Here is a 21,416-nt window from a genome sequence, read left to right as displayed (position 1 = left end):
TTTTAGAGATTGGGTCATTGATGAAGGCGTTATACCCGGTTTGTGTCTGCTTATATATTTAGTGTTGGATTAAAATTTGCTGGTAGGGAAAATCTGTTTGTTCACTTCTGCTATTTATACTTATTTGATTTGCATTTCAATTTATTTATTTAACTGCAAATTATTTTAGAAATAATTTATGTTTCATTGTCGGTTAGTAACGCAATACTTTACACAACATTAAATCTGTCAGGCATTTTGGCTAAAAATGGAAATCATGGTTTAATTTGTTATTACATTTATGTTCCCGATGGTGAATAAACTGCAGGAAATCAGACAGCTCTTAAGATAAACACCCTAAATAGTTTTTTTTTTTTTTGATCTTTTGTCTCGTTTATCTAAACAGCCTAACATGAACGTACAGCCTTCAGCTCCTGATATGTGTGATTGACGACAGCACTGGCAGCTCAAAGTGTTAGGCGGATCTGTTTGTTGTTTAAGACGTGTTTACTTCTGTTCTGTCTGTTCAGTGTGTCTTTGCAACATTTTAGGGTCCTTGCTGACGTAAGTTGAGTCAGCTATTTGCATTTTTTAGTTGCTAAAGATACATACAGTACTGCATTCTTGTTGTTTCTCCTCTTTTAAAAAGTACATTTTACACTCCGGTTATGTTATCATGCATCACAGAAGAAATCTGGCATTTGTATTTATCAACCCAGGCTCATTCTGAAAATGTACCCCTATATACGTTTCTAGAAAGCACCAATAATTTTTTTTGTTATTTTTCTGAAATGTTCGACCTTTTTATCAGCGGAAATGTGTGTTTTTCTTTATTTTGCATAAATATTAAATTGTCAGCCAAAGCAATGTTCAATCATTAGGGCAGAGCGGTACATTTTTAAGCACTTTGGAATGAGCACGACTCCTGCTGAAATTCTTTGACCTATATTAAAATCTCTAAGACCAGAATGAAATTATTTAAAGCTCTAGAGACATTAGACAAGGGAGTGCTGCAATCATTTTCACTTGCTGAAAATTGAGTTGTCATGAGTTTGAGCAAATTTAGGGTAATTCTGACTAGGTGATTGTATCTGTAAAGTGCCTACTTATTAAAATGTTTCTTTAATATTTATTTTTTTCAAAGTCATGTTTTGCTTATCTTCTGAAACGTTCAAGGGGTTTATGATTTGATCAACTTATCATTCCCAGCAAAAGCAATCCAAGAGTATGTTTTACAGTATGTGAAAATTGTGTGCTAAAAAAAAAGATTTTGCATTAAGGAAACAACCATTGCATTGTGTATGTTAGGCAAATGTCACTTTGTTCCTTTGACCAGCATTGTTGCTTGTTGTCAAGTACTCAATCTTATAGACTTCTTTCTTATGTTAAACTATAGAAGATGTTTTGAAGAAAACTGGTAACCATTGACCTTCGTGGTGTTTGTTTTTCCCACTATGGAAGCCAATGGTTACAAGTTTTTAACTTTTTTCGAAATATCATTAGCAAATTTTCATTTTTGGGTGGACTAAGTCTCTTTAATAGTGAAATACATGTGCATGGTGTCAGACTCTTTACAAATGTACAATAACTGTATATAGTTTCCAAAAAACTTTGAAGATTAGTTTTCAAAAGGCCTCTAAAATACCTCCATAATATTATGTATGACAAATGTCAAATAAACACACAAACCCAGTTAAAATGCATTGCAATAAAACTACAAAAAAAAAAATAATAATAAAAATCCCTTATTTCTAAAAGCATCTAAGAGGACTTTTTTTTAGGGTAAACCATTTTTTATATAGTTTTCTTAATCTGAGCAGTTAAAAACTTGGCTATTTTTTTTTGTAAGTTTACCATCTGAGCACCTAAATAATGGTCTGAGCCTTTAAAACATGTTTAATAAGTCATATCGTCACCTTGGAATTATAAGGTTCTTTTTGCGTTCTGACTGATTTTAAGATATTGAGTTTTAAAGTTTTTTTCATTCCATATAGCAAACAATATGTGTGTATATGTGTGTACAGTTCTCTTTCATACATTAACATGACAGAGACCCTGAATGAACTTTAAATGTAAATGTTCAAAGTTCTCTTAAATTTGCAAGTTAAGTTCAAACAAACAGGGCAAATGAAGACAGAAGCTTCTAATTCTAAAAAGTCATTTTCTGCTTGGAATTATAAGGTTCTATGTGGGAGATCATTAATTGAAGCTTTGCTTTTCAAGAAATACAATCAGACTGCTTATTAATTAATTTTTTTTTTTTAAATTGGCGTTATAATAATATGTTGATGTTTGAGAAACTTGTGTTTTTGCTCTCTATACAGTAACATTGATGTAATGTTTTAGGATGATGATTTTTTTTCTTGTTCAAATTAAGCATACAGGGCTTTGCTAAATATTTTGTCCAGTGCTGATGTTAATTTATGTAATTAATATGGTCATATTTATTAAATTATATGCTTTATATGAATTATTAAGTTATTTTTATTTAAATTTATACCCCGTGAATTAAGTATTTGCCCTTCAAGGCTTAATATCAAATTTAAAGACTTTAAAAGAAAACAGATGATGAGTACAAGTCATTTAACAAAGTTTATTAAACACTGAAAATGTTTAATTGAGATGTACACAAATAAAAAATATTTTACATTTAATGTTAATGTACACATTTTTTTAATCAAAAAATGCTTCTAAATCATCACATTTAAACACATCCTTTCAGTTTTAGGTTTCTTCTCAATTTTGTGTGGTGCAACATTATTTAGTCGACTTTTCAAAATTAAAAGTCTTAATGTAAACAACTTATACAAAAACATCACATATGTAAATTGTCATTTAATAAGAATGTATGAATAACACATTTTTGACAAAAAAATCTGATAAAACCTTAATTCTAAAGTGACAAAATACAGACTTAACCTTTTATTTTCAGAAAAAAAAACTACATTCTAACTTATTATTTCTGTGGGATATTTTTTTTATTACTTGTCTAGAAAATGCTTATTGGTGTAAGAATTTTTAGATGTTTGGGCTAGAAACAAACCCTTGACCCATGTGAATTTTTTATTTTTTTTTGGTATTGCATATGTAAGCTAGTATATATTTTTTCAAGCATTTTAGGATATGGTTTCGTCATGGGCAAATGTTATTAAAATCAATGGTTTGTTGCTTGTTGTGCTGTTCCTACTCTTTTATGTATCTCAAATCTATTGCATATGAGCTTTCATGTGATTTTTGTGGATTGCATTGACAGAACTAAGCTCTTTATATGCTGAACTGAATTATGATGAATTTTAGGTGACCGTTTTTAATTTTTCCAATTTGCCATCTTCATTTACTAAATTGCAATTCTGCACACAGTCTATTAGGGACTCCAGTCTTCCCCCGTCTCAGTTTTTTTATCATATCCAAATGCTGAAGCAGGTTTTATGCCCCACAATATGAAGCTCAATTTTTATAGGATTATATTTTAAGGCCGCGACTTTAACTTCAAAGAGACTGTGATTATTGCCAGAGGTTGTTCCAAAATGCTATTTTCCATTGGAGTACTTTTCATCATATTTCCTTTCTGAGTTCATCACCGTTCTGCTTCTCTGTATTATTATTCAGGTATTTTATTGTAATATTTGAACTGTTCTTTAAAATGTTTTTATACAGAGTCGCATGCAGCTTGTGTTTACAATTGATTTCAAGTCATTTTCATTTCTCTGACATTTCCAGTACATAGATTTCCAGTACTTGTAGTAATGGTTGTCCCATAATCATAGCATTGTACCATGAGCAAAAACTATATTGCAGTTAACGTTTTACAACAGATTGCATTCTTGCTCATACTTTTTTATTTATATACATATATTTTTAGCAGTGCTGGTTCCCAAAGTACTGCACTACCTGTTGTAAAAGCAACAAATAATAACTTGACTTCTAGTTGATCACTTGTGGCAGAAGGATTTTTTTTTTAATCTGTTGAACTGCATCCCAATCATCACAAATACTGCAGAAGACCTATTGGAACCTGCATGGACCCAAGATTCTCACATAAATCAGTCAAGTTTGGTGATGGAAAAGTCATGGTTTGGGGATACATTTAGTATGGGGGCATGCAAGACATCTGCAGAGTGAATGGCAACATCAACAGCCTGAGGTATCAAGACATTTGTGCTGCCCATTACATCACAAACCGCAGAAGAAAGCAAATTTTTCAACAGGATAGCGCTCCTTCTCATACTTCAGCCTCCACATCAAAGTTTCTGAAAGTAAAGAAGGTCAAGGTGCTCCAGGATTGGCCAGCCCAGTCACCAGAAATGAATATTATTGAGCATGTCTGGGATAAGATGGAGAAGGAGACACCACGTGAAATAAGCATTCACAGTCAAATATCTGCAAGTGGGAACTCGTGAATTCAGTAACATGGTCATGTCATTTATTCGTTCAATGCCTGCAATTTAAGAAAAGGTTTGTTTTAAGCTACAATTTTTTTCATGCGATGCAATATATGTTCCCTCTAAAGACAAAGCAAATCTTGTATCCTCATAATATGATTCCTTCATATCAAATCCATAGCACCGCACACTACACATTCACACGTCCAAATGCCAGCAAACACGTGGTCCAGCGTATTACATAAGAGACAATTAACTACCATCCGCGGCCCTGAAGACATACCGCTGAGTTTCGCAATGTAGCCATTCGATTTTCAACTCATCTGCTGGCATTTCATTCTGCCCTAATCTATGAAGCAGTTTCTCATCTGTGTGTACAGCGGACAGCATTGACCTTGGTTTATAAACATAAGCGCACCGGAGAAGCGGACCGTTTGCTGCCGTTATTAAACCAGATCGATATGATCAGTGACTTTGAAGGATGAATAAAACTCATTAGAGCACATTAAAGGGCAGCGGGAGCATTTAGTATAGGTGATAAGTGTTGTCTATAATTAAGTCTTCCTGCTTACAGGAAGCTTAATCTTTGATGAGCACAGACACAAAATGTTTTGAATTTAGATTTGTATAATTGTGTGTAATATCAATAGCATAACGTTGTTTATTTAACTGGGGTGCGTTTCCCAAACAGTCATTTTTTGAGTGAACATTTTTGATCCAATGTAAAAAGCAATTAGTTTACTATTTTAAAATTTATTTTAATCAAAGTTATTTAGTTATGAAACAGGTGCATATTTGTAAAAAATTAAGTCAACTTACAGTAACTCACTTTTAGTCAACGTGTTGTTGTTGTTTTTTACAGTGTGAGAATTATTGTTAAAACTACAATGTTTTTTGCAAACTAAATAAATAAATAATAATATTAAATAAATAAATAAATAAATAAATAAATAAATAAATAAATAAATAAATAAATAAACAAACAAACAATAAGAGGCGTATAAACTGAAAAGTTAAAACACATTTCTTTAAATTTAAATATAAAATTTGGTTCTGTTATAGTATTTTTTAAAGTACTTTTTAATTTTACAAAATATATCTAGAATTTTTCATTTAAATAGTTTTGATTTCAGTTTTATTCACACAGTTTAGAGGTTAGAGAAAAGGATTAAACATTTTAAATGCATTTTTGGTGGACAACAACTTTACCTTTAAACATTTGTCATAGTTATATGGCACTCATCACTTAATTTTCCTTGAAATTTTAAAATACAATATGGTTCGGTTATTGTATTTTTTATTACTTTTCTTTTTACAAAATAGATCTCTAGAGTTTATTTGAATTATTTTTAATTACAGTTTTATTTGCAGTGTTTAGTCAGTGTAAGAGAGAAGGATTAAACACTTAAAATCCATTTTAAATCCTAGTGGCAGCTCAGTGGTTAGCACTGTCGCCTCACAGCAAGGTTGCTAGTTCGAGCCCCAGCTGGGTCAGTTGGCATTTCTGTGTGGAGTTTGCATGTTCTCCCCATGTTCATGTGGGTTTCCTATGCGTTGTGTGTGAACGATAGTGTATGGGTGTTTCCCAGTGATGGATTGCAGCTGGAAGGGCATCTGCTGCGTAAAACAAATGCTGGATAAGTTGGCAGTTCATTCTGCTGTGGTGACCCCTGATTAATAAAGGGACTAAGCCGAAAAGAGAATGAATGAATGAGTTTGTCATGTAGCTATATAGGTCGTCACTGAGCTTGAATTACCTAGACTGCATTCATAACCTGCTGTAGCCTTGAGGAACTGGTGCGAAAGTGTCCAGAGAGAAAACAACAAATATGAATGTTTTATTGCCGTAGCGGTGAGCATCTCTGTCAGGAATCATCGAGAGCTGCTTCAGTGCTGTGGGAGGACACTGTGGGCTCCATGAGGACAGTCTGACACTGACATGTGCCACAAACACGTGAAACTTCTCCAACTAAAGGTCATTCAAAGTGCATCAAGTTATTAAATGATTGCATTTCCCTAATCTGCCTAAAACAAAACAGTTAATTGTGCTGAAAACACACTTTCAGAGATAAAAATGTTCTCTCCAGTCTAAAAAAAACAAACTTTTATTTCTGCAACTTGCTTGTTTTGTTCATCTGTCAAAATGAAACACATCCTGCAAGAAGATTTTCATAACGAATGGGGCAATTAAAAACTATACTGTGAACTTCACATTAAACCTGCAGCTGTGTGAGCGCCAAAAAAATAAAACTGTTACTCGAATCATGAGTAAAGTGCTCATAAAGGAGTCTAAAAGTCTCTCTGGAAACAAACAAACAAAGAATTCACTTTAATTTCGAGGATGTAAAAGAGGGTGAATAAATATATTGTGCCTTTTTTAGTGTATTTTTGTTTTTTGAAAGTGGGTCTCAGGAAACCAAAAATATTGTATGACCCCTTTAAACTCCAAATACAACACTTTTAAGATAGAGTTGCTCTAAATTTAATGTTTTAATCATGCTTTTAATCACCACATCGGTCACCACTGCAGAATGAACCGTCAACTTATCCAGCATATGTTTTACACAGCGGATGCCCTTCCAGCTACAACCAAGTACTGTGAAGCATGCACTTTTGCATTCACACACACACACACAAACACACGCACACACACACACACACACACACACACACACACACACACACACACACACACAAACACACACGTTTGTTTTTGTGAAAAGTGGGGACATTACATAGGTTTCCATTCATTTTATACTGCCCAAACAGTATATTGTATTGAACTTACCCCACCCTACCCCTAAACCCAACCATCACAGAAGACAGAAGTGTGCAGCTTTACTCTCTGATTAAACTCATCCTGTGGGATTTATAAGCATTTTGAGAAATGAGGACGTCACCAATGTCCTCATATTTCACCTCCTTTTTGTAATACCTGTGTCATACCCATGTCATTATACAGATTTGTGTCCTAAGGTCACAAAAACACATACACACACACACACACGCTACGGCCGGTTTACTTTATTCAATTCACCTATAGCACATGTCTTTCGACTGTGGGGGAAACCGGAGCTCCTGGATGAAACCCATGCGAACATGGGGAGAACATGCAAACTCCACACAGAAACGCCAACTGGTCTAACCAGGATTCGAACCAGTGACCTTCTTGCTGTGAGGCGACAGTGCTAACCACTGAGTCTGTTTCAGTATGGAGATTCAACCAACTCAGAGTTTAAGCTTGTCTCTGAGTTGATTTACAGAGAGATTAAAAACTCAGTTTCAGAACAGCTGATCTGCGTTAGGTCAATCAACTTTGAGTAGACCAACTGCGCACACCGCAACTATAAAAAGGCATTATCAATGGAGCGCAGATATTATGAGTGACCTTGGAAACATCTAAAAAAGAGATCAGCATTTCTTTCTCCAGCTGAACTTGATGTGCTCATGCAGAAAACATGACCATATATATTAAAACAAAGCAACACCACTGCATCAATGAAACAGAGACAGTTGGTGTGGGAAAACATAGCTGCTCAAGTTAATGCGCAAGTTTACATTTAAAGTATTTAAGTATAATAAAAAAAGCTATGTAATGTATGACCTTTGTTGACTTTTCAGATGTAATTGCGTTAAAATATACAAAATAGGCTACTGCATAGTTTCTACAACAAATTTGACAAAACAAGAATGCATATATCCTTAACTCAGTGTTCAGTGGAAATGTTTAATTTAAGGTTCCCACTTTTACACACGTTGATCAGTTTAAGATACAATTTCTAAAGTTTGTTTTTTAATAGATGTAAAAGTGCACTTGTGTGTCCGCTTTTATTATTGATTAAGTGTTGGTGGTTGATATCAAACTGAGAATGTAAGCAGTACTAAGAACGAAATAATCAAAGTTTTTAGAATGAGTAATAATCCTATTAATCTAGTTACAGTACATGTCCCTGTCAAAGGTCAGTGAATGCAAGCTAATTTATTCATTAATTCTTGTACATGACTTTATTCTTTGTGTGACTGAAATGTAGGCAATGTTTCCATCCAAAAATGCTAATTAAATTTGTGCAAAACTGGAATATCGCATAAAAGACGTGCGAACAAAGCAGTGTTTCCATCCAACGAATCAAAGAGAACAAAATAGTCACTTCCTGATTAACTGGCACCAAATATCAACAGTAAATGTTGAATTTTACTGCAGTAGGAGAAGCTGCGTCAATCATTTCTTTATTTAACTAATAACTTTCACCTCAGAGGACGATGCTGACACACAATGAACATGTGGGGGCATTTGAAGCCATGAGATGCGGAGAACAGATGCTATTGACATGCTCCAGACACTCTGCATGTCCTTAATAATATAATAACACTGATACTAAAATGATCCAGGCGTTTTAGACTGACCAAAACAACATTTGAGATGGTTTACAGTGTGCTCAGCTTGCTGGTTTGTCCATTCACAAACATTTTCATCATCACATGATCTCTTGTAACAAACCTTTTTTAAAACACATACTGGAATTTGTTCGGTAAAAGTGTTTCCATCGTAGTTCATGCATATCTTTTCTTATCGAATAAAGTTTATCCTACTCAGTTATGTGTTTTATACCCATTTTCAAAAGTTATGCGCATCTTGGTGTTTCCATCAACCGTTTTTTCATGCGCATCTCCAAAAGAAAGAGACTTGTTGTGTTTACATCACTCCAATATGACTGTGGACACAATAGACAGCATGGAATTACCAAACTTGTTCCTGGAGGGCTGGTGTCCTGCAGATTTTAGCTCCAACCCTAATCAAACACACCTGAACAAGCTAATCAAGTTCTTACTAGGGATACTTGAAACATACAGGCAGGTGTGTTGAGGCAAGTTGGAGCTAAACCCTGCAGGGCACAGGACCTCCAGGAAGGAGATTGGAGACCCCTGCTTTAGTTAAAAATAACTAAATAAATAAATAAATAAACAAAAAACAAAAACAGCATCAGTGAACCACAAAACACATTAACACATACAGTAAATGCACAATGGAGGATCAGATCTGAGGCAACAGGGACAGAACTTCATCATCTTCCATCACTGCATTTTTTCCTCGTCAGCACATGTTTGCGCGGCAGAGAAATGCAGGAGGAGTTCAGACCTCTCGGTCATTTATTAAACTTCTAATCGAGCATCTGGTGTAAAATCTGACAGATTTGATACTGGAAGTATATGTGGAGGGAGAAAAAACTGCTGATGCAAGCTGTGGAGAGACGCATTATAAACAAGTCTGACATGTCTGACGAAAATACACATAAGACATGGATTCTGCTTAGCAACTGTGGCTGAATATACCCAAAAAAATGACCAGTCTTTCTGATCATCTCAGGAAATTGTTCACTCAAAATAAAGGGTTTGTCATCATTTACTCACCCTTGGAGAGGGGTCTAGATGCAGACCTGGTGCAGTGCAATCTGAGCTGCATCCAATGATTTTTAACGTGCTTACCTAACCCCGCCCCTAACCCTACCCGTCAGTGTGGAGTCACTCACTCCCTTGAGAGCATTGTGTCTGACATTGCATCGCTGAGTGATGCAATCTCAGCTGCATCATAAAGGTTGCATCCAGATACTATTGCACCCATGGAAAAAAGCACTCCATCAGAATGTAACAACAGTAAAGGAACAACGTGAGGGTGAGTAAATAATGACAGAATAAAGCGACCTTGAAAGCAACTGCTGATTCAAGTAGCAAACAAAATTGGACATTAAATGGCCTCATATGAAGTGTTAATGTAAGGACGCGGGGCTCCTTGGCAGCCAATTTAAAATTTTAGCTGTCCAATGAGATGCCAGGATTTAAGTACAATAAATGAGAAGGCAGCATTCTGTCCCCACAAGCATCAGTTGAATATTAAAACCAATCTGGCAACATTAAGATTAGCATCGTTAACTACGCTGGTTAACTACGCTGTAAAATATATATGGAAATTTAGCAGCTTTCCATATTTTGTGATTTCATGTTTAACTTTTTAACGTTTTTCCCAGTGTATTTATGCTTTTTAATTGCATTATGCAACCTTGATCTTTCTTCCAGCAAATTGTACCTTGAAAAGTTTGAAAAATTGATTTTAATGAACATTTTTATAGTTTAAAGGGATGTATTGTCTGGGTTGATGTTGTATTTTATGGTACAAAAACCTTGTAATAAACTGCACTACAATTTCTGGGTAACACTTTATAATTACACATTATGAATAATTTACTAAGCGTTAGCATCTAGTGAATTCATTATTTGTTAAGCATTAACTCTACATTAATAAACGTTAGTAAGCAGTTTATAACTGCAGCTACAAATGCTCTATTCTTGACTTATAAGCACCTGTATAATGTGTTTAATAATTGTATTTTCATACTTAGTTAATGATTTATATTTCATTACTAAATTAAGTATTGTATTGTTTACAAACCAGTTGTATTTAAGAGTAGTTGAGGGTTTTTAGGATAATTCAAAATGAGATTAAGAAACTATTGAAATCAACATTTATATGTCTTATTATTCAGGCATATACTAATAATTAACTAATATGTTAATAAAAAAGTGAGAACTATTTATGCTGTATAAATCCCTTATGAATTTTTAGAATTGAGTTGTTAAAACTATTATGTTTAAAAATATGTTTAAAAAAATCTTCTCTTCATTAAACAGAAATTGGGGAAAAATAAATATAAATATGGGGCTATATATATACATAATAATAAATAATAATTATATATATATATATATATATATATATATATATATATATATATATATATATATATATATATATATATATATATATATATATATATATATATATATGTATGTGTGTGTGTGTGTGTGTGTGTGTGTGTGTGTGTATGTATGTATGTATAGAAAATATATGTTAAAAATAAACAGTGGGGCTAATAATTCAGTGGGGCTAATAATTCAACTTCAACTCTGTGTGTGTGTGTGTGTGTGTGTGTGTGTGTGTGTGTGTGTGTGTGTGTGTGTGTGTGTGTGTGTGTGTGTGTGTGTGTGTGTGTGTGTGTTTGTGTGTGTGTGTGTGTGTGTGTGTAATGTGTGTACATATATATATATATATATATATATATATATATATATATATATATATATATATATATATATATATATATGTACAGAAAGACACCAGAAGAAAAAATATAATGTAAAATCCTGTGAAAATATCTTTGCTTTATTAAACATCAATTAAAAGTGTATATTTTTTTATTTTCTTCAATATGCAGACTGTAGCATCCAAACACGCTGCTGTCTCTCTAATTGTAAACACGGCTTGCATAAGCGTTATATAAGTGAAGACTGTTGGAGAAAGCCATTAGACATAAGAAGAATGATTCGCCCAGATTTCTGTGATTACATCGATTATTCCGCAGTCTTTGCTGCTCAAGGTAGATGTCCGTGGATCCGCCGAAGCTTGATAAATCCTGTTGCGTTTCACCTTCAGCTCAGCAAGGCGTGCGGGCCTCGGGGCGGCCTGAGGAATCACTGAACCCAGAACAGGCAATAGATGGCGGAGCTGTCCTGACGTCCCACTGCTTCGCTGGAGCTCTCAGTGGCTGCTGTGGCGAATGGGAAGTGACATGAGACCACCACAGGCGCTGCTGGGCCATGCTGATGTGACAGAGCTCATCATAGGGCCTTGCAGGGACTTCCCCTGCTAGCTGCGGCATATATTTTTAGTCTATATGGCCGAGCAAACTGCTGTGCCCCTTGGTGGATGGTCACGATTATGCAACAATGTTTATTCAGAGGTTTTTCGAGTTGTTGCGTGACATTTGGGAACCGAGGGGATCTGCAGAAATATGTATCGTTTTCAAATAGGTCTTTCTAAATACACTTGTTGCTCCGCCCACAGGATAGAACTGAAAATAATAAATAATGCACTATTTGAGGGAGCAGCAACTACTAGTAGCGTCTAAAACCATAGTGGACCCTCTGAAGTGCACACAATGCACAGCAATAACTAGTATACAACTCATGTACACTCAATAGCTAGAAAACATGCATAATGTACTTGGTGCCGAATTAATTTCTGTGTCAGTATAAGTTTCAAAATGAAACATTATTTAAAAGTAATGTACATGGCAGAATTAAAAAATACTTTGTTTTTATTATTAATCAACAACTTGCTAAGTGTTAAATAACTATTAAATCTGACCAAAAGGTTTTAAATCTAATCCGTCAGATTAATCAACTGGCAAAGCACAAACAAAGCGTCATCACTTCTAGTTGTCTCTAATTCATTCACTTCTGTTTATTCGCTTTGTTAGGTGGGCATTATTAGTGGAGTAATGTAGGGAATAGAGAATAAGGGTATAGCGGGTGATTTAGAATACAATGCACTTTGGTGACAATAGCGGATATTCTTTTTTTTTTCCATAATATTGCTAGCCAGGATTTTTGCCTAGATTTTCAATAAGGTTTATCATTAAGAGATATGAATTGGCCATTTTATTTTTATAATGTCTTCAAGGAACTGCTTTATCTGTTTTGCTTTGTGACGAGGATCCTTGTCCTGGTGTGGCCATAGAGATTCTCCACATCCTCCTGTGCTCTTGTTCATTTACCTTTCATGGACGACCAGCTTTTCGGGGGAATATTCTAAAAATCATACAGTTGAAGTCAAAATTATTAGCCCCCCTGTTTATTTTTACACCCAATTTCTGTTTAACAGTGAGAATGTTTTCAACACATTTCTAAACATAACAATTTTAATAACTCGTTTCTAATAACTGATTTATTTTATCTTTGCCATGATGACAGTGTAGATATTTTTAAGACGCTTCTATACACACTGAAAAAATGATTCTGACCCCTTGTAAATGTTACATGTTTTTATCTGGTTAATTTCACAGATTTTAATGTGTTATTTAATCCTACTTATTTTTTATTATTAAATTTCAAATTCACTGCTTTTGTTTAAAACAAGTTAATTTCATTCAATTAAAAGTAATTAGAAAAAAATACGTTTCATTTAATTTCCATATACTATCCGGTCTGCGCATGTGCAGACACTTTTTTCCTGAAGGGGCCAAGGCGGGGAGATTGAACGTGATGCACTCATTTGAATGCTGCATCCAGCTCTGCATTTTCGGTAAGTAATCAATATATAATCATTGGTGTGTTATATTTGTTACTTAAACAGGGTTCTGTTTACACTTTTAAACATTTTATAGAAAAATGTGTTTAGCTAATGCTAAATTGGTATGTTTTTATATCAATTAACGTTACATTAAATTAAATTACAACTAAGGTGTCAGCGATTAGCTTAACTACGTGAGTTGTGTAAGGTTAGTAAATTAACTTAGCTTAAGTGTTAAATGCTTGGTGAATTCAGTGTTTGTCTTGATTATTTATTAGTTTGTGGAAGCCGAATAAAAGCAAAACAGTTTTACGAATGTTAACGTTAATTGTAGCAGCACCTTCCTTGCTGTCTAGGCTTGTAACGTTACGTTACGTTAGACTGGCCAAGCCTAACATTACATAACGTTATTCCTGACTGGCTGTAAGCATTTCTTCTAATCTTGTCAATGTGTTAACATTAGAACAAAATAGACCTGTGAGATCATGTTGGTAAAATGTGGTTAATGTGCACTGGCGGCAAGAATTTATGTTTCTACATAATCATAATGGCAGGCATAAGTTACGTTGGGTACCTGAATTTATCGTTTCTTTAAAAGTTTGTATTTTTTTTACACTTGTAGACCCGCCCCTACTCTGACGCTGACTGGCTCCGACCGATCGTGACGTCGCTCCACTTGCGCAAACCTAACCAAAGAGCTTTTTTGACCTAACCAACGATTGCAACGAACACTAGCCAATCAGAGGCAGGTCTTCGCGGAATGCGGGTAGGAAAAGTAAACAAGCTTCTCTTGCGTGGCAGCGGCATGGGTCGCAGTCCTCGTGGACTGTCTCCGACTCGCCTTATCAGAGTTTAAAACGTAAAGGTGGAGGTGAAAGTAGATGTAGTAGAAGCATGCAAATGTTTCATAACTAAATTGCAGGAGATTTGCAGATGACACGAGAGGACCAGCTAGTACGACCACAGCCGATAGTCCAGTGAAAGACCAGGGTTTAGCTAGCAGGTTGATGTTGTTCAACTTTGTTTCTGCTCTAACGTTAAACACAAAGACCAATTATGTTGGCATTGCATTTATTGCTCCCAATTTTAAACTAATACTTTCAGTATAGAAGTGGAACATGACAAATCCAAATACTAATAGAGTTAGTGATATGGCATGAAGACAGAATAAATAATTAATTAATTTTAATTAAATTAACAAATTAATTACATTTACAAAACTAAGAGCTGGCAGGGGTCTTGACTTGTTGACTCAGTTATAATATCTCACAATGTACTTAGTAGTAGTAGGCTTGTGGACTGCATTGCAAAGAAATTTTTCTGTTTCTGATTTCACAAACAGTTTATAATAAATCGCCATATAATATGATCTGACACAATGTAAATAACCTTACACAATTATTTATTCTAAATCACTGTACATGTGTTTATATTTCATGCATTGTTGTACAAACAATGGTAGTTAATTTAAGAAACATTGATGAGGTAAGCACATGCTTGCTCCCTGGGTTTTTACATTGCACTTTGACCCATTGTAAATATAAAAAAAATATTATTAAGGTTTAAATAAGGATGCAGGATGCTGGTCCAGTTTTGATATCTTGCCATTACTCTTGATTGATAGCAATACTTCTGGCTAGAACACACTGTACACCTCATATAAGAAAATTTGATTATATCTATTTAATAGCTACAAAATATCATTACACCAATGGCTGATCACAGTGCTCTTTGTCTTCTGTTGTTGTTTTTATGTGTGTAGATAAATGTTGAATTCCAGCGCATAACAACCATCCCACTTGAAACAACCTTTATGGCTCAGTTGGACAGCCATTAACCCTAGCTGACATCAGGAAGGTGTTTCTGGCCAAAAACTAGCCAAACATCTGGCGATCTTGCAAGATGTAAACATGTTTTTACATTTTAGTTGAAAATATCATATACACTGTGGAGAAACCTGAAATGTACCTGTCTAGTGCCAGCCTTGATTATTTGTAAATGGCAAGGTTCCTAAGGCTACATCCACACTACTACATTTCTGTTTTAAAACGGAGATCTTTTGGTACATTTGCACCTACCATGCAGACTGAACTGTCACCCTATCGCCCTACACATTCAGACCTGAAAATGAAGTCACAATACACTAACATTCTTTAGCTAAAGAAGGCAGCCCATTTACAGAATGTATCATGAAGTCATTGTGTATATATTTTTGAGGTTACCACAGGTTTAAAGTATTCTACAGTTTTTAGAATTTTTTTAAATATTTATTGTATTTTAATAGTTGTTGTCCTTTTACACAGGCTACAAGTGACATCAATCTTAAAAGGGCAGCAGTCCTCAAGGCACTTTGCATCTATCTTGGTGAGGATGATGAACATCTCATTCAGGAGTATAAGGCAAGTAATTGTAATTGCATTTATCAGTCTGATGTACTGTCTTGTATTATAAAATGTTTTAAGATCCTAATGTCACTAACCCACTAGTTAGAAGAAAATACATTTAAAGGGGCACTCAACAAAAACAAACCCAGTGCACAACAAAATCAGTGTGTTGACACCAAAATTATGGCAGCTGTAGTCCTACACAGTCTGCATGCTGTCGTGTTTTGGGGTCTAGAGCTATTATAGTGTGGAAGCCTGCTGTTTATTTAAATCAACTAATGCAAAACTTGAAAAATGCTCTAGCCACTAAAGCATGTCACTACAGAGGATCATACTGTGGTTTTTATGTTTTAGTCCATTGATGATGAATGCATTAAAGGAGAACTCTGGTCAATTTTAACATTGAGCTAATTTTTTTTTGTAAATTTGGAGTGCTGTCAGTACAGAGAACCTGTTTTTTGGTCCACAGTAGTCGATTGTCGAGTTCAAGTGCATAGGTTTAGTTACCTATGATCACGCGTGTGATCTCGACAATCGACTACTGTGGACTTTGACTGAAAACAGGAAATAAATTAAGATATGTGCGCTGGCTGAATTAACATCACTTTTATTCATATCTTTCACATCTGCTGCTGTCAGAGAATCACTCACATGGCTGGACATTTGTAATGACACATCAAGGATATTAAGAGGCTAAAAGCATGTTTAAAACTTGCCCCATTGAAGTCAACAGGGTGCCAATTTTAAAAAGAGCATAACACTGTGTAGGCAACACCGATTTCTGCCGTTGTTCTCTGTACTGACAGCACTCCAAATTTACAAAAAAATTAGCTCAATGTTAATATTGACCAGAGTTCTCCTTTAACATTATGAGAATATTTGTATAAAATCAACTATTTGCTGCAGAGTTTTCAAAGCAGGTAACATTTTCTAAACACACCCTGGTGCATTCAAGAAGTCTGACATACAATAGTTATTAACAGACTCTGACAAACTTTATGTTGAGGAAATGAAATGCTGCAGAGTAAAATAACATGGATGTTGTCACAGGATGATGTACATTTGTCTGTGTCTGGACTGGAGATGTTCAGTAATTGGCTAAAACATTTTAAACCATCAGTTTGGTTCTTGAAACAATAAGGCAGGCTTTATTAATAACTTTTCTTATTGTTAAATTAAAAGACCAAAACCAACAATGTGTTAGTCCATTTCTCAATCCATTCTGACTTCTGTGTCTGCTCCATTTGCAGAAAATTTTGGATATTTTTCATAAAGCCATAAAAACAAAAATCTGTGGTTTGTCAATTCAAATGAACCTTTACTTAACTGACAAAAATATTTTCAATGGTTTTACTGACCAGTGTAATTATGTATTGTAAATATAAAGAAATTTTGAATTTGCAGGTCATTAAAATCTATTACATAAATTCATGTTTTTCTTATATTCTACAAATATACAGGACATTGAAGGAGATGGCATCCAGAGAGACCTGCAGAATTCCACCATGGGCGTATATGTCATCAACAAGGAGGGTGGAGAAATTGGAGCACATGATGACATTTATGTTGAAGGAGAAATCATTCTGGACAACATTGGATCTGTAGCCCAAGCATCTGCAATGATGCTGGGAGTCATCTATGTATTGAACTTGGCCTACCCCAAAGAGCTGAAATACTCTTATGAATTCATTCAAAATGTGCTCTTGAAAATGGATGGAGAAAGACTTTCCCCCAAAGTCCTTGGACTAAAGAACAAAATCATTGCTGGACTGTAGGATTTCTTCAGCCGCTTATGTAAACGCTGCTAAGCTGCATTTTTAAATCTGGTTTGGGAGGCGATAGAAAACATATAGTATGATGTAAAATGCAGCCCTAGAAAATGTTTCAAACTGAAAACAAAGTGAGTGGTGGACTGTAATACATAGCCACTGGTGTGAACATTTAAAGTTGTCATTGGATTTAGTGGAATATTCACCTGAAATAAAAATTGCAATCCTGTAAATAGGCCAGGTTTCTATCCACACTCAGCACAAAAAGTATCCATCCATCCATTAACGCCATATGAATTTTAGAAGTTAAGGGCTTTGAGATAAACAGTTGATGATGTCTGCACCATTAAGGCATTGCATAAGAAGAGGACACAATGAGATGACGTCATTAAAAGAGCTCCAGTCAAAGTTCAAACAATGGGGAACCATGTGTAAAACATGAAATTATGACAATTCTTGTTAGTTTCATGTGAGAATGTTACAGCCTCCTCATTGCTTCACACAGATGTGATGTTTTCATTTGACACTATTTTTATTTTTTTTTAGAGTAGCTTAAGCTTCAGTGGACATTTAAGTCACGTTTCATTTTATTTAGTAAGTCTGTTTCCATATTTATACACCAACTTTTTCACCTCAGCCAAACATAAAATCTATTTTGTTTTATAACAATCTTTTTTTAATTAGTATTTTTTTTAATGTAACTACAGTTTTTTGTAATTTCAGCATCAGGTCCTCAGTGTGCACTGTGTTGCAGCTGTGGACAGTTCTTGTACTATAGCATTTTTTGTTCTGTATAGTACTGGTGTATTTTGTTACTTGTATATGTTTTGTTGTGTGTTAAACGGCTTCCCTCCAAAGTTCTCCTGTGTGTATATGTATACAGCCACTATTGTGAATATTTAAAGCTGCACTAATGATGCTTTGGAATATTGACTCAATGTAAGTTTGCAGTTAAATATAATCTTACGCAAGTTATTCAGTGTTCGCTGTCTTCCAGCTAATCTGGTGCACTTGTTTTGTTACGAATGGTACAATGTATTTTATGTTAATGGATGATATACTGCATTTTGTTATAAGAAAACAATTTGAGAAATGATTACTGAGTTACATTACTGCCATTCTTTGAGAGAGCAAAAATATCTCTTGGATCACAAAAATAAAGTTAGAGTTGAAAATATTGGGTTTGCTTTATTTGTCTGAATATTAATGAAAGATACAATAGGTAAAAAAAAATATTGGATTAAAATTAATTTTAATATGTAGAAATTAAACGATTAAATTGATCTGGTTGCACAATTAATTTGAGTTAATTCTACTCAAAATAGTTTAGCTAAAATTATGAATATAATTAATCTGAAATTACTGAAAGAGATTAATAAACTCAATGTATAAAATATAAGTAGAACCACTTTATAAAATATAAGTAAACTCAACTTAAAAAATATAAATTCACTTAACTTAAAAAATATATCTGGATTTAGATAAAATTATTTCGTGCAACCCCTTGACGTAATAAAATTAAGTAAATTCAACATAACATTTTTTTCAGTGCAGCTTAAAGTGACATTTAAAGGCTTAACTAATTCGATTAACTAGGAAGGTAAGGGTAATTAGGCAAGTTGTTGTATAACGATGGTTTGTTCATCTATCGAAAAAAATTAGCTTAAAGGGGCTAATAATTTTGACCCTAATTTTGTTTTTAATAATAACTGCTTTTATTCTAGCTGAAATTAAACAAATAAGACTTTCTCCGGAAGAAAAAATATTATAAGACATACTGTGAAAATGTCCATGCTTTGTTAAACATCTTTTGGAAAATATTTAAAAAAGGAACAGCAAACTTTGTTGTGACTTTGCTCAATGAGCTTAAGCAAATGGGTTGTGGTTTCATAGTGTCGCATTGCTGTTGCATGCAATAGTTTTTACTTCACATAACTTTTCACGGCTCAATATAAAGAATTTACCAAATTTATCTCTGACCACACCAAATATAAATAATTCATTATTTCTTAGCCACACATTTTAGATGAGGTGTCAAACTGTAAAACTAAATTAACATTGGACAAGGATAATTACGTGCACATAGTTAAAATTAGGCCAATTCATATCTGTTCAAAGAATAGTTAAAGTGAAAGCACACAAAAAAATTATTCAAAAATAATTGGATAAAACCTTGGATTAACTCAATTTTTTTACATTAAGTGGTTGTAAACAATTTATTTGTGTTGAATTTAAACAAACAAATTAAGTTGAACATTATTAAATTTAATTTGTTTGTTTAAATTCAACACAAATAAATTGTTTGCAACAGTTCTGCATTGGCGGGTGTTACTGTCAAGCCCTGTTTATATATTGCTTTAACTTATTTTAAAACCTTAATCAGTTTTCAACTATTTGTTTAAGCTATGAAAATTTTAACTTAATATTTTTAGTCAGTTTGATTGGTGTAAGTTGAGATGAATAAGATTGAGATTAAACAAGTTCATTTGGTTCAGCTTAAAACATTTTGAACAGCAATAATTGTATTACAGTGAACATACTACACTGTAAAAAATGCTGGGTTCCACACAATCAAAGGGCCCTATCATACACCCGGCGCAATGTGGCGCAAGGCGCAACGCAATTGTTGTGTTTTAGCGTGGCGCAAGAGTCGTTTTGACGTTTTGCGCCACGCTGTTTAAATAGCAAATACATTTGCGCTCATGTGCGCCCATAGGCGTTCTGGTCGAAAAAAAAAAAAATTGTTCTGAGGTGGACTGCTGGCGCGTTGCTATTTTGAGAAACTACAATAGATTTTTCAATAGACCAGAACAAAGCGGTCTATTGTCCAGTGCAGAGCGCGTTAGTTGTGCGCCTCGCTTACACAAGCCTAATACACAGAAGATGTAGAGCAATATGCAAATATCTTTACATATGAAAAAGAATTAAAATATTAAAGATATATATAGGATATATATGGGATATAAATATAAAGGATTAAAATATTACAAAACATTATTTTCTAGCCTACATAAATTTAAAAACCATACTTTCATGCCTTCTTCATCTCTGGGCTTTTTCAGTTTAATCGTGACAGTTTGCTTTTGTATAATGTTATTATTACTAGCAGTATTATTCATTATATCCATATTTATATTTAAACAAGCTTAGATTTGCCCACCTGTCAGGTTTCAAACCATATGGGGCACTGCATGTGTATTTAGGGATAACTCAGTTTTTTGACCACACTTGGTTATTATTGTTCATTTATTCGTTTGCTGGAAATTAGAACTAAATTAAGAAATAGTTTTGAAACAAATCTTTGCGCTTATCAAACAAAATAAATAATTTATAGGCTAATGGATGTCTGTGCGTACAAGGTTTCCCTGTCCACAAGAGCGAAAGTAAAAGTGGATTATGAGATGCCTTATCATTCTTGCCCGTTTGATTTAAAACATCAGACGTGTCCTCTTCTTGCGCTGCTTGTTTTATTGCTAGTGAAACACTCAGTTTTTCCACTTACAAAGTCGTCATGTAAATAGCAAATGCACCATGGCATGATGCAACTGACTCTTAAAGGGAATGGGAGATGAGACTCTGATTGGTTTATTCTCAAAACACACCTATAAGTCATTAAAAAAATAAGCCCAACCCTTTTAGACCATGCGCCACAGCGCAAAGTGGATTTTTCCTTCCTTTATAGTAGCAAAAGTGGATTCTGACACGCCCTAAATGCGTTTGCGCCCTGTGCTTTGTGCAACATGACAACTTGAATGAATTATGTTAACTTTCTAGTTTT

At 34.2% G+C, this 21,416-nt stretch overlaps 1 protein-coding gene and 1 long non-coding RNA gene across 6 annotated transcripts in view; both read left to right on the top strand.

The window, feature by feature from the left end:
• oxr1a (oxidation resistance 1a) overlaps nucleotides 1-21,416 on the top strand; it is a 330,299-nt gene that overhangs the window by 45,631 nt on the left and 263,252 nt on the right. The window lies entirely within an intron of this gene.
• On the top strand, nucleotides 13,428-20,366 carry LOC137491579 (uncharacterized). Of its 4 annotated transcripts, none has more exons than XR_012392498.1 (5): nucleotides 13,428-13,497; nucleotides 14,108-14,251; nucleotides 15,248-15,389; nucleotides 15,789-15,884; nucleotides 17,330-20,366. It is a non-coding gene; the product is annotated as an uncharacterized lncRNA (long non-coding RNA). The 4 variants fall into 4 exon arrangements; XR_662954.5 differs by having other exon boundaries at nucleotides 14,108-14,350; XR_012392499.1 differs by lacking the exons at nucleotides 13,428-13,497; nucleotides 14,108-14,251 and adding an exon at nucleotides 14,273-14,488.

This window comes from Danio rerio, chromosome 16 (assembly GCF_049306965.1).
Source record: "Danio rerio strain Tuebingen ecotype United States chromosome 16, GRCz12tu, whole genome shotgun sequence".
Classification (NCBI taxonomy): domain Eukaryota; kingdom Metazoa; phylum Chordata; class Actinopteri; order Cypriniformes; family Danionidae; genus Danio; species Danio rerio.
Note: the sequence above shows the minus strand (reverse complement) of the source record. Positions and strands in the feature narration are given on the sequence as shown.